Here is a 14,399-nt window from a genome sequence, read left to right on the forward strand (position 1 = left end):
TTCGTAACCTGAGGTACACTGTACAGAGCAACTTACCCTTTACTAACTATTGTGATACGCTACCTTGATTACTTTACTACATGAAAGTACAACTTTACATTGAAACACCAGATCATCACATACATGGGATGCATTTAAATTTGATTTCCACCTATAGGAGCCTGTTCATTAGAAGGAAGAAATGAACCCTTGAGAGAGCCAGTGTGGTGTAGTGGTTAAGAGCGGTGGTACGTAATCTGGTGAACCGGGTTCGCGTCTCCGCTCCTCCACATGTAGCTGCTGGGTGACTATGGGCTAGTCACGCTTCTCTGAAGTCTCTCAGCCTCACTCACCTCACACAGTGTTTGTTGTGGGGGAGCAAGGGAAAGGAGAATGTTAGCCGCTTTGAGACTCCTTAGGGTAGTGATAAAGCGGGATATCAAATCCAAACTCCTCCTCCTCTTGTTGAGGATAAATCTTTCTACACTCCATACATCTAAATGGTTCCTTCCATATAAGTCCGTAAACATTTTGTAAGTACTCCATTAAACAGAAGCAGTTTCTGCACTCCTGGAATTTAAATGTTTCTTCCTTTGTGAGTCCATTGATGTTTTGTAAGGTGTCCACTCTGACTGAAGTTCTTTCCACACTCCATGCATTTAAATGGTTTCTCGCCTGTGAGTCTGTTAATGTACTCTTAGTTTCCTTTAGACTGAAGCTCTTTCCACACTTCATACATTTGCTGTATAAGGTTTCTCCCCTGTGTGAGTCCTTTGATGTTTTCTTAGCATTCCGCTGTGACAGAAGCTCCTTCCACACTCCATACATTTAAATGTTTTTTCTCCCGTGCAAGTCTGTTGATGTACTCTTAGACTTCCCTTTTGACTGAAGCTCTTTCCACACTCCATACATTTAAATGGTTTCTCCCCTGTGTGCGTTCGATGATGTAAAGTCAGACGATAACCTGAACGAAAGCTTTTTCCACATTCCAAACATTTACAAGGTCTGTCACCCGTGTGAGTTTGATGATGTCTATTAAGTGATGAACTCTGAGTGAAGCTTTTTCCACACTCCATACATTGAAATGGTTTCTCCCCTGTGTGAGTACGTAGATGTTTTCTGAAGTTTCCATTATGTGTGAAGCTCTTTCCACAGTCCATACATTTAAATGGTTTCTCCCCTGTGTGAGTTCGATGATGTAAAGTCAGATGATCACTTGAACGAAAGCTCTTTCCACATTCCATACATTTAAATGGTTTCTCCCCTGTGTGAGTCTGTTGATGGCTGCTTAGGTTTTTATTATGTGTGAAGCTCTTTCCACAGTCCATACATTTAAATGGTTTCTCCTCTGTGTGAGTCCGTAAATGCTTGCTTAGCGTTATGCTATGACAGAAGCTCTTTCCACACTCTATACATTTAAATGGTTTCTCCCCTGTGTGAGTCCGTTGATGGTTTCTTAGGTTTAGATTATGTGTGAAGCTCTTTCCACAGTCCATACATTTAAATGGTTTCGTCTCTGTGTGAGTTCGTAAATGCTTGCTTAGCGTTATGCTATGATAGAAGCTCTTCCCACACTCTATACATTTAAATGGTTTTTCTGTTTCGTGAATCCTTTGATGTACAATAAGTTGTCTACTCATACTGCATCTCCATCCACACTGCATACATTTGTAGGGTTTTTCACTCGTGAGTTAGATGAAGTAAAGTAAGAGATGAAGTTTGTCTGACGCTCTTTCCACACTCCATACCTTTAAATGGTTTCCCCACTCTGTGAGTTTATTGATGTGAGTTTATTAACTGTGCACATGGACTGAAGCACATTCCACATTCACCACATTTAAATGGTCTCTTCATATTTCCAAACGAAATTACAGATGACACACTGTCTTCTCCATAACCTGCTTGGAAATGAGAGGAGAGGAAAACCCCTGTTAGTATTTCAAGGAAGAGAACAAAGACTGTAACACACATCAAATGCAATTAGCACCTTCTCTTATTTCAACCTATTGTACATTCCTCCCTGTCTTCTTTATGTCCCAAATTTTAAACAAATGAGGTGAAACAATGCCAAATAATAGGAATGCATCATCAACCTTCCATAATACTAAATTATCATTAATAAAGTAGTTTGATCTAAGAATACAGTTGTGGATTGCCTTTTTAAATAAGGACCTGCCTGACAGGAAAGGGAGCTGTTCTCCTTCCACAAACTGTTGAATGTTTTTTTTAAATGTAAAGGTTCATCATTGTTCCACCAGTTGTGTATGTGTTTAAGGGGCCAGAGCAAAATAACGAGACCCAGGTTTATAGCTGTGAAACATAGCAGGTGCTGCTGAGTTGTATTGATTCAGCTGTGTCAGCATTTGGGTGTAGTATATAAGGAGCAGCACCTAGCTCTCCCATTACCCTGGGGGATGGGTTGGTGGTTGTGTCATAGTTGTTTGTTGTTGTCTTTAGTGTAAATGGAGTTTTTGTTTTTGTTATTAAAACCTTGTTTAAGTTATTTTTGAGTCCTTTTTAATGTATGGTCTCCCCAGCAAGCTCTCTGCAGCGCTACCATACTGCAAATAGCCACCATCTTTTGTTATGGGCCCAGCTGCTGAGTGGATGACTGCATATTTTTGGACTCTGAGAAAGGTTTGAAAACTCCTTCTCCTGTTAGCATAGTTCTGTGGGTCTGGAAGAGTTCCAGAATGGTTGACCGGGTTCCAGAAGCTGAGGAGGCTCTGGTCTTCCCACAGCTGACAGATGAGAACTATAGTTTATGGTCTTTTCAGGTGGAGGCGCTTTTGACCTCTAGAGAAATATGGACCTATATAACTGATGACCCTCCTGACCCTGTAACTAATGCTTGGTCAAAAGGAGATGCAAAAGCCAGGGCGATAATTAATTTGGCAGTCAGCGACCAGCAAGTTATCTATATAAGGAATAAGAAAACTGTCAAAAAATGTGGGACAGTCTTGCAGCAGTGCATATTAGAAAAGAGTCAGCGTCTGCATTGACATTTTTCAAGCAGTTGTACCAGACGAAGTTGCAGCCTGGTGGTGATTTGGCAACACACTTGAGACGTCTGGAGGCAATACGCTGCGAATTAATTCGAGGGGACATGGAGATACCTGAAATTCAGTATGTTTTTATCATTCTATGTTCCCTTAATGAGGACTTTGATGGTATAGCTAGCCAGATATCTGCCGTTCCACCAGCACAATTAACTGTGGAAGGGGTAACGACAATATTATTGGGCGAGTTGGATAGAAGGGAGGCTTGTGCCATAAGCACTCCTATTTCCAGAAAGAATGAGGAACACCACATGCAAACCTGTGGTGATACAACTGCATTTAAAGTTGCCAAGCGTTGTTGGTTCTGCAATAAGCAGGGACATTTTGCAAAGGACTGCAGACCCAAAAGAAAGCAAAGCACTCCAAAGTCTGTTTCTGTTCATCAGTCACGGTCATCAGCCCAGCAGCCGACATCGTATCGTAAAGACAGAAACGAGCCGTGAGCTTTTCATGCTCTGACAACAGATCACAAAAGAATTAAAGGTGCCAAGTGGAAATCTTTTATTGTGGACTCAGGAGCATCCCAGCACATTTGCAACGATCGAAGCTTGTTTATTTCTTTCGAAGAGGAAATTGGTAATGTACATTAAGCCAATTCACAAGTCTTGCAGTCGCTTGGCAGGGGTACTATTAAACTTGACTCTTTAAACATTACAATAGTGAACTGCATTTACTGCCCGTCAGTGGACAATTTATTATCAGTAAGGTGCTTTGCTCGTCAATGCATAACTGTGCGTTTCTCAAAGTCAATGTGTGAGTTTTTCAATGGGAACAGACGTCTATTGTATGCCCGGGACTCTGATGGTTTATATAGACTAATTTCGCACCTACTCCCAATCGCCTATAAATTGTAGAACAGCACAGTCAAGCCAGGGGTTGAGGAACGTAAGGCCACATTCTAGGTGTGTCCATGAGGCGCACAGAGTTCTAGGACATCTGAATTTTGCTGATGTAATTAAGACGAAGAATATTGTTAATGGCCTCAACTTAAAACCATGTAAACTCTTTATGCAATGTCTATCCTATTGCAAAATTAAGATTAAGGTTGCACACAAGGGTAGGTGCTCAGATAGGGAAGTAACTGAGCCATTTGAGCGTGTACATTGTGATTTAGTTGGGCCACTTCCACCATCATTAGGAGGTTCTAAGTACTGGCTTACTCTCATAGACCACTGTAGTAGATATTGTTAGACTTATGCAATAGCTGAGAAGTCCCAAGCATTTGAGAAGTATAAAGTTTTTTGCAGTTGGGTAAAAACGCATTTTAACAAACCTATTAAGAACCTGTTTTCTGACTGGGGTGGAGAATTTGTTTCTGAGGTTTTTGAGAATTTCCTGGAAGCACAGGGGACTGCACATGAGTTATCTTGCCCCCAAAGTCCCTGGCAAAATGGGCTTGTTGAAGTTGTGCAGCGTGACCTGCAGGCAGGGGTTAAAACTTATCTGCACGATTCTAATCTGCCCAAAGATTTTTGGGCTGAAGCGCTCCATGCCTTTTGTTATGTGAGAAATCAGTTATCATTCTGGTTTAGATGTCACCCCCTATGAGAAGTTGTTTAAAAAACACCCTAATCTGAAATACCTATGCATTTGGGGTTCAGATGTAATTATGCATTATCCCGCTAAGCAGAAATTGGGTGAACATAGTGTCCAGGGAAAATTAATGGGCTACCAGCAGGGGGCGTACAGAATTTACGTCCCAGCAACTGGTAAATTTCATGTTACCAGAAGCATGATACAAACTGTAAATTGGAATGGAGTTGCTGTTTTCCAAGATACTGATGGCATAGATAATACTGAGGAAGAAGCAGTAACAACAGCAGGGAATAATAATGATTCTGAATTAATGGGAGAAGATGAAAAGCCTGTTGAATCTGATAATTTGCTTGATGATTTAAAGTCACAGGCACCCGAGGGGAGGTTAGATTCTTTTGAGTTTTCTGACTGTGAGCTTAGCCTACAGGCATCTCTTCAGTCTGACAATGGTGGTTTACAACCTGAAACTAGTAGTTCACTTAGTCCCGTTAAGTCTGAGGAGTCTGACTCTCCTTCCGGACTGAGACGTTCAGATAGAGAGGCAGAAGCCACAACGTTTTGCAGATGAACATTTTAATACTGTGTATGCCAATAAGGCGGTTTTTGAGCCAAAAAGCTACAATGATGTTCATAATTTATCTAAGCACCAAGCTGTAAATTGGTATAAAGCTATGAACTCTGAGATAGCTTCTTTAAAAGAGCATAACACTTGGTCTCTTGTACCACAAACCCCAGATATGAGACTTATTGATTCAAAATGGGTTTATAGAGTTAAAATGAATGACAAAAATGAAGTTGTAAGGTACAAGGCAAGATTAGTTGCTAGGGGTTTTCAACAAATTCCAGATGAAGATTATGATTTGTGTTATTCACCAAGTGTAAAATATGAGACAGTTCAGCTTTTGTTAAAAGATGCATCACAACGTGGACATTCTGTTTATCATTTAGATATAAAAACTGCATATTTGTTTGCAGATTTAAAAGAACAAATTTCTATGCGTGTTCCTGAAGGCATAGATGCCGCTGAAGGTTTGATATGCAAATTAAATAAATCCCTTTATGGTCTGCACCAAAGTGGAAGGAATTGGCACCAAACTTTAGCAAAAGAATTGCTGGATATTGGTTTTTCACAAGGGAAGGCAGACAATTGTGTGTTTATAAAGGAAAGGGCAAACTCTGTAACAAAAATATGCGTGCATGTAGATGACGTGTTAATTTCTACAAAAACTAAACAGGAATATGAACAGGTAGTATCACAGTTACATAATTAATTTGATGTGGTGGAATTAGGCATAGCTAAAAATTACTTATCCATGCAAATTGAGAAAGGTAAAAATGGATCTTTTCTGGTTCATCAAACTGCAAAAATTGATGATCTTGTTGAAATGCTACGTTTAGAAAATGCAAATGGGAAGGAAACGCCCATGGTGTGTGGTTTCACCTTTACTGGTGAAGATGAGCCATTTCCTAACAAAACTTTGTATCGTTCTGCTATAGGCAAGCTAAATTTCATTCAAAGAATCTCAAGACCAGATATAACTTATGATTTCACTTTCTGGCAAAATTTGTGGAAAAGCCCACTATGCAATGTTTCTCTGCTCTTAAGAGAGTGATAATGTACCTTAAACATACCAAACATTATAGGTTGCAGTTTACATCCAGTATTGACAAAGGTTTTGAAATTTTCTGCGATGCATCTCATGCAGTGGAACAAAATAGTTGCACGGGTGTGTCTGGTATGGTGTTTTGTTATAACAGTTGTCCATTTGAATGGAAGTCCCAAACACAAACCATTATTTGTCTCTCCACAGCAGAGAGTGAATTATGTGCATGCGTTCAGGCTACTTGTGATGTAGAATGGTATCTGCAAGTATTTGCAGACCTACAGATGCAAGTAACACTACCAGTAAAAGTTTACCTTGATTCCCAGAGCGGACTCGATATCCTGTGTTCAGAGACCAATACGCAGCGCACTAGAGTCTTAAGATTACGTTTACAGTTTGTAAAGAAACTAATTGCTGATGAAATAGTTGTATTTCAATATGTTCCAGGTGACAATCAAATTGCGGACATTTTTACAAAAGCACTTCAAAGGTTACACATGAAAGACATGTACAAAATATGCTTTATGTTTTTGTTCCACAATGATGAACCGCAGGAGAAATGTTGAATGGTTTCTTTAAATGTAAAGGTTCATCATTGTTCCACCAGTTGTGTATGTCTTTAAGGGGCCAGAGCAAGGGCCAGAGCAAAATAACGAGACCCAGGTTTACAGCTGTGAAACATGGCAGGGGCTGCTGAGTTGTATTGATTAAGCTGTGTCAGCAATTGGGTGTAGTATATAAGGAGCAGCACCTAGCTCTCCCATTACCCTGGGGGATGGGTTGGTGGTTGTGTCATGGTTGTTTGTTGTTGTCTTTAGTGTAAATGGAGTTTTTGTTTTTGTTATTAAAACCTTGTTTAAGTTATTTTTGAGTCCTTTTTAATGCATGGTCTCCCCAGCAAGCTCTCCGCAGCGCTACCATACTGCAAATAGCCAACACAAACGTGCGCTCCATTTCTCAGAATCAGAGTTGCTAATGACATTTTTCATTCTCTGTCTAATATTATTCCACCCCTGGGGCACATTTTAGCCCTTTGGACCTCTGGATATTTATAAATCACCCACACAGTCCCTTGGGCCCCAGGAGGTGCATAGCAGTCATATTGGGAGACCCAGGGTTCAGGTTTTTCTAGGGACTGTAGCCTGGAACTAGTGAGAAGGCTTGGCGCTTGGAATAAACTGAAGGTGTGCTCAGGTAGGCTAATGTCCTTGGAGCTCGACCTCCATCTGTCAGCCTTGCAGTGCAGAGGGAGAGCTGGAGATGCGGGAAAAGGCTGTTGGAGCCTGGCTGCTGGAATCCCAGATTGAAACACTCACCCCAATTTTTATTTATTAGATTTAGAAACCACCCTTCTAAGTCTGAGTGTGAGGGGGAGGCCAGGAGTCCTGTCTCATGCTGTGTGTAGGAGCAAGAGACATGGATGGCGAGGGAGCTGTTGCAGTGACCAGCAACACCTGTGCCATGTTTGTCCTCCTGCCTGAGAATGCGCAGAACTACACCTGCAGCAGACGCAGGAAGAGAAGGAACAGCAAACTGAGGTCCGCCTATCTGCCCTATGAGCTCCTGAGCAAGATGAGGGATTTCTTGAAAGAGAGCAGAGTGGATTGTCCTGGGACAGCAACACAGGTGGGGTTGGGCCCAGCCAGGAGGAAGATCGCTGGTTGCAGGAAATGAAAACCTGGAGGAATGTGGTACAGAGAAACGGGGCTGTTAGGAACCCTGATGTGTCACTCGAGCTGCAAAATCAATTCTGGGTCAGAGGAGGAAGATGCAGACCTCAGAACGCACCAAGGTGGCTGTGGAAGGGGCAGGGTATGAAGCAATTCCTACCACTCCCCAGAGGAGGAAGAGGGATGTGATGGTGGTACGTGACTTCCTACTAAGAGGGACAGAGGCAGCAGTGTGTGGAGGTAACAGGATCAGTGTTAGAAACTCATATATATATAAGCTAGGTGCCAAATGTCTTGTTAAATCAAGCTAACAGCCACCTAAAATTGAATGTCTAGGAGTCATGAGAAGAGAAGACTCCCTGGAAAAGACCCTGATGGAAGACAGGAGTGCCTGGTGTGCTCTGGTCCAGGGGGTCACGAAGAGTCGGACACAACTAAACGACTAAACAACAACAAGAGTTGCCATTTTAGGGTAGGATAGTTCTAAAGTCTTATTTTTCAAATGATGGACAGATTGTGATTGAGTCTCAGTTAAACACCTGGCTAGTTCAAAGGACAACCTTGTGCTAGGTTTAAGAACTTCTGAGAACTTAAAGAAGAAATGTCCTTTGATCCAGGGACAGTACACATAGATATTGGCCTATTCTGACTTCTTTTTCTTAATGACTTCTCAATTATTACTTATTAAATTTATTAATCACACTTCATCTAAAGACCACGGAGCAATTATAATGGCGTATAATTCCCTGGGCCATAATGGGTAGGGAATGTGCCTCCTCATCCCATAGTCAGGACACAGCACTATCCTTGTAGGAATTCTCTGCCCAAGCTTCTCTCACTGTCCTTCTTTGGGGTGGGGGGCCATGGACTCCTCGCCCCGCACCCCAAGGGAGAGCCTCATCTGTGCTCCAACAGGGAAGATCTGCAACACGGGAAAAGGTGGATATTAAAGGTCCAGAGGCCTGATTGTGGTGAAGAAAGGAAAGAGAGAGGAGGTGGAAGCAGGGATGTTTCCACGGGAAGAGATTCAAAAGGTTAGTATAAAGAAGAAGCCAGCCTTCAAATCAGGGTCATTGTAGCTGGCTCCCTTTCCGACTCAGAACCTGAGAGACACTCCCTTCTGGAACATATCCAGGCCATTTTCTAGAATATAAGCCAGGCATATTTGGGGACATCATCCAGACCTTCATTTAGTGTGGGAACCTTGGATCCATATGGTTGTTGGAATACAGATATCATAGAATCATAGAGTTGGAATAGACCACAAGGGCCATCGAGTCCAACCCCCTGCCAAGCAGGAAACACCATCAGAGCACTCCTGACATATGGTTGTCAAGCCTCTGCTTAAAGACCTCCAAAGTAGGAGACTCCACCACACTCCTTGGCAGCAAATTCCACTGTCGAACAGCTCTTACTGTCAATCATGATCCCTGAAAAATCGTCTAGAGACCCCTTGGTATCCACGCCCACCTTGAACTCCCAAGTGACACTGAGCCCCAAGAAACCTTCTCTGCTGAGGTTTCTCTGAAAATACTAATTATCTGCATTTTGTTTTCTCCTTCCTCTATGATCTGGAACATCCTCCTGATGCGTTTGTCTGTCTCTGCTCTGTCCTCTTTTGTTTCACTCCTCTTTTATCAATCCCGCCTTTTCCTCCATGGAGGCAGGTGAGGCCAAGAGGCAAGATCCCCCCCCCCCCGGGGGAATTTAACCCCCTGCCTCCCAGGTCCTTGTCGGACACTCTTTCTTCTCAGGCTGGTCTCATTCAGGTGCTTCACAAGAGGCTCCAATTGCTTTGACTAGAAGCCTCCTAAAGCAATCTTAGAATGATTGCTATTCTTCTTCTATTTATCTATACCCCGCCTTTTTATCCTGACACGGACTCCTTCAACTGCCCCTCTCCTCTCCTCTCCCAGTGGGACCAATGGTCTGGATTGGAAGAATGCAGATCAAGGGGTCTGGAGCTCCCAGCATCCGATGCAGCAGCTTCCCTGGGACAAAATGGGGGGGGAGGGGGGGGTTCAGCTTGCAGGAATCCTTCTCTAGGTCAATGGAGAAGCCAAGGCAGCCCCTGCAGAAACCCCCCTGCCAGCACCCCAGGTGGAGGCATCCCAGAAAAAGGCCCCATGCCTCTTTCTTTCTCCACCCCCCTGCCATTTATCAACATGGCGTCTCACCTCCAGGGACGCTTCCATTCAACCCTCAGCCCCCCAACATCCTCTGCTCCCCCCCTCTTCGCCAGAGTCTCCCCTACACCCTCTGGCCCTCCTTGGCACGGCTCGCCCTGCTTGGGGGTGGGGGCTTTTGGGGGCACCCCCTTGGTGGGAAAACGTGTCGGGGGGGGGCTTCAAAGGAGACGGCGCAAGGGAAACACTGCAGGTGGGGGGGGGGGTCCACGCTTTGAGGCTGCATTGCATGGATGCGAGCCTCTCCATATGGGTCCCAGGACAAGAGATTAATGGGGGGGCTCTGTGCCCCTTTCTCTCCGACCCCATCGCCCCTCCCCGCCCTCGTCCCAAGGCAGGAGCTTTTGGGGGAGCAAGAAAGGGTCTCTCTATCCTTTCCTCCCCCCACTTCCCTCCACCGGCATCTTTACCTCTTTCTCCTCTGACCATCCGCCTCCCTTCGTAGCTATTCCGATTTCCTTTCTTGCAATATAAAGCGGAGAAGGGGGGGGGGTCCGTGGTCGACTGGCGCCCCTCTTTACCTTTCTGAAACCTCTCGCTTCTCCAGGGGCTCCTTCTGCCCCCACCTCCTGGTAACTTCCGACCCACAAAGAGACCCCTTCCTGGGAGAAGTCCCTTCCTCTTTTCGCATGGGAGCCGGACGTGACGGCGCTGCCTTCGGCTTCCTCCCCTTTGGGCTCCCTTGCGAAGTTGCCCAACTCCACGCCCCACCCCATTGACGGGGGAGGGGGTTTCTGGAGGAGGAGGAGCACGGCCGGATCAAGACCCTTTGGTCCCTGAAAGAGAACCCAAAGAGACTCCAAACTCTGCAGACAGCATTTTCCAGCTGCTGCCTGGACCACCGAGCAGGGAGGGGAGAGATGCTGAAATTCTCCTTGCAGGATTCCCAAAACGGACATCTGGTTTCCCACTGGGACTCCGGGAGAGCAGGATTTGGGGCGAGATGGGACCCTTGGTCTGCTTCAACTATAGGGCCTTCTTATGTTCTGTGTGCGCGTGTTCATATGTGTGTGTGTGTTTGTGTGTATGCACCTTCAGGGAGATTCACTGGCTCTTCTCTGCAACGAAGATGAACCAGGTGTGCACCCACGTCCCTTCATGGGGGGGAGGGGAAAGAAAATCTCTTCTTTCCTCACCTGTCCAGCATTTTCCCTGTCTGCTCTCTCTTGCTCCGCCCCCACATCCCACCGACATTGTAAAGGTAAAGGTAAAGGGACCCGGCCGTTAGATCCAGTCATTGCCGACTCTGGGGTTGCGGCACTCATCTCACTTTACTGGCCAAGGGAGCTGGCTTACAGCTTCTGGGTCATGTGGCCAGCATGACTAAGCCGCTTCAGGTGAACCAGAGCAGCGCACGGAAACGCCGCTTACCTTCCCGCTGGAGCAGTACCTATTTATCTACTTGCACTTTGTGCTTTCGAACTGCTGGGTTGGCAGGAGCAGGGACCAAGCAACGGGAGCTCACCCCGTCCCGGGGATTCGAACCACCGACCTTCTGATCGGCAAGTCCTAGGCTCTGTGGTTTAACCCACAGCGCCACCCGCGTCCCTTCGCCATCGACGTTGTACCCCCCCCACCAAAAACAAAAGTTTGCTGCGCCTCAAGGCGCTTTGCACTCAGCCCGATTCCTGGGAGGTCAAGGGCGGCAGGAGGTGCGAGGGGGAGGGGCAGTCTTTCTTGTTAAGCCACACCCCCTTTCAAGTGAAGGTGCTGGGCGATGGGGAGGGTGAGCACCCAGCCTCCCTTTCTCTCTTTCCCTCTGGGAAATTGCATTAACTGGCTTTAATCCTGAAGGCAACAAGACGTATAACATGATCGTGCCCCCCACCCAGCCAGAAGGAAACAGACCTCTCTTTTTGCAAGGGCTGCATGTTGGCAATGCTTCTACCTCTAAAAAAATAAAGGAAAATGAAACTCTAGCCTGTGCTACTTTTTTTTAAAAAAAATGCCTACGGGTGCACCGTACATGCAAAAGCAACCAAGTTGGATAGGAGGAAGCACATCACTTGGACCCCTTCCAGTCGAGTTTGAGGCCGCATCCTGAGACTGAAACTGCCCTGCTCTAGCTGGTTCAAGATCTCCTATGGTTTCTGGCAGATGTGTATTCAGACCCCTGGGCTCTCACTTGTGGGGTGCCTCAGGGCTCTGTACTCTCCCCCATGCTTTTTAACATGCATATAAAACTGCTGAGAGAGACCACCAGGGGGTTTGGGCTGGGTGTTCAGCAGTATGTGGAGGATACCCAGCTCTACCTCTCTTTCAAATCAGAAGCAGTGAGGGTCCTGTGTGAGTGTCTGGAGGATGGATGGCAGCTAATGGATGGAGGTTGAATCCTGACAAGACAGAAATACTGTTTTTGGGGGACAGGGGGGGCAGGCGGGTGTGGAGGGCTCACTGGTCCTGAATGGGGTAATTGTACCCCTGAAGGACCAGGTGTGCACCCTGGGAGTCATTTTGGACTCGCAGGTGTCCATGGAGGTGCAGGTCAATTCTGCGTCCAGGGCAGCTGTTTACCAGCTCAATTTGGTACGCAGGCTGAGACCCTGCCTGCCCACAGAGTGTCTTGCCAGAGTGGTGGATACTCTGTTTATCTCCCGCTTGGATGACTGCAACGCACTCTACGTGGGGCTGCCTTAGAAGGTGGCTTGGAAACTACAACTAATTCAGAATGTGGCAGCTGGACTGGTAACTGGGAGCGGCCGCCAGGACCATATAACACTGGTCCTGAAAGACCTGCATTGGCTCCCGGTACGTTTCTGAGCGCAATTCAGAGTGTTGGTGCATGCCCTAATTGGCCCTGGCCCTGTATACTGGATGGAGCAAATCCACCCCCATTGATCAGCCCAGACACTGAGATCCAGCTCCGAGCCCTGTGAAACGCTCTCCCATGAGATGTATTGAGATGCCATGCAGATAAAGAACCACAGTACATAACTTTTAGAAGACTCTAGTGTCTGGGGCAACCCAATCAATGATGATGATGATGATGATGATGATGATTGCTTGTCATAAAAGCAGTAGCCCTGGGGTAGCCCCATGATGCTTATAAGTGAAAATGGACCAACCAGGGGATTCACTGGTACCTGCAGCATCTTTTCTTTCCAAATGTGTACCATTCTTCCAGTGGAGTTGTGTTTGGGCCACAGATGGAGAGGTAAGGGTTAACTTTCCCTTCACACTTCGACCCCTCTCTGTGCCCTATTGGTTGGAAGGAAGTTTCTTGTTTCCTGTAATAGTAGGTATGTCTTGGTTCATGGATTTGTAGGAAGTTCTCCTATGGTTTCTCCCCTCTGGGTGCTAAGTTGGGGACAATCAGGCATGAGCTTCCACTGATGTATTTTACACCCTCTCGTGTCACCTGCCACTTGCGCACACTGCCCTGTTCCAACCGTCCCACCTCATGCAAGATGCACACTTAAGAGCTGAGACTTTCTTCCTTATTCCACTAAAAGGTAAAGGGACCCCAGACCATTAGGTCCAGTCGCGGCCGACTCTGGGGTTGTGACGTTCATCTCGCTTTATTGGCCGTGGGAGCTGGCGTACAGCTTCCGGGTCGTGGCCAGCATGACTAAGCCGCTTCTGGCAAACCACAGCAGCGCACAGAAACGCCGTTTACCTTCCCGCCGGAGCGGTACCTATTTATCTACTAGTAATTCGTTCTTTTGAAATCCTAGGTTGGCTGGAGCTGGGACCGAGCAACGGGAACTCACCCTATCGGGGGGACTGGAACCGCCAACCTTCTGATCTAAACACCCCCTTTATTCCTGCTGCCACCAGGTATGTTTTACCTGAACAATTTGCCCTTCAAAGAATCAGGAGTCATTGCAGCACAATTAATGTATAAACTATTTGTTGCTTTATTATTATTATTATTACTAGCGTATTTTTCGCCACATAGGGCACACCGGACCATACGGTGTGCCTAGTTTTTAGGGGGATGGGGTGGGAATAAAGAAAAAAAATTATTTCCCCCCCGACAGCCCCCAAAAGCAAAGAAGCCAAGACAGCTGTCTTGGCTTCCTCTTTAGCCACGCGCAACCTGTCCAGCCGGGAGAAGCTGCGCATGGCTTTGTTTTTAGCCGCGGGGCTGGGACAGGGGAAGCCCGAGCTTCCCCCAACCCCAGCCCCCAGAACAGGGAGCTATCCGCAAGCCTTCGGAGCACTCAGAAGGCTTGCATATAGCTGCCTGAAGCCTGCATTCGCTCCATAGGACGCACACACATTTCCCCTTCATTTTTGGTGGGGGAAAAATGCGTACTATAGAGCGAAAAATACGGTAATAGGTTTTATTTATACCCCGCCCTCCCCGGGCAGAGCCACGTTCAGAGCGGCTAACACCAGTAAAATTGCAGTAAAAACATAATA

The 14,399-nt window shown here is 46.1% G+C and overlaps 1 long non-coding RNA gene across 2 annotated transcripts; it reads right to left on the reverse strand.

Annotated features, from left to right (window-relative positions):
- Positions 1-49: 49 nt before the first annotated feature.
- On the reverse strand, positions 50-10,927 carry LOC308581313. 2 transcript variants are annotated; one of them, XR_014004960.1, is made up of 3 exons: positions 10,445-10,915; positions 1,708-1,877; positions 50-607 (listed from the first exon to the last, which is right to left on the reverse strand). It is a non-coding gene; the product is annotated as an uncharacterized lncRNA (long non-coding RNA). The 2 variants fall into 2 exon arrangements; XR_014004961.1 differs by lacking the exon at positions 50-607 and having other exon boundaries at positions 1,725-1,877; positions 10,445-10,927.
- Positions 10,928-14,399: the final 3,472 nt, after the last annotated feature.

This window comes from Podarcis bocagei (assembly GCF_964188305.1).
Source record: "Podarcis bocagei genome assembly, chromosome: 2".
Classification (NCBI taxonomy): Eukaryota; Metazoa; Chordata; class Lepidosauria; order Squamata; family Lacertidae; genus Podarcis; species Podarcis bocagei.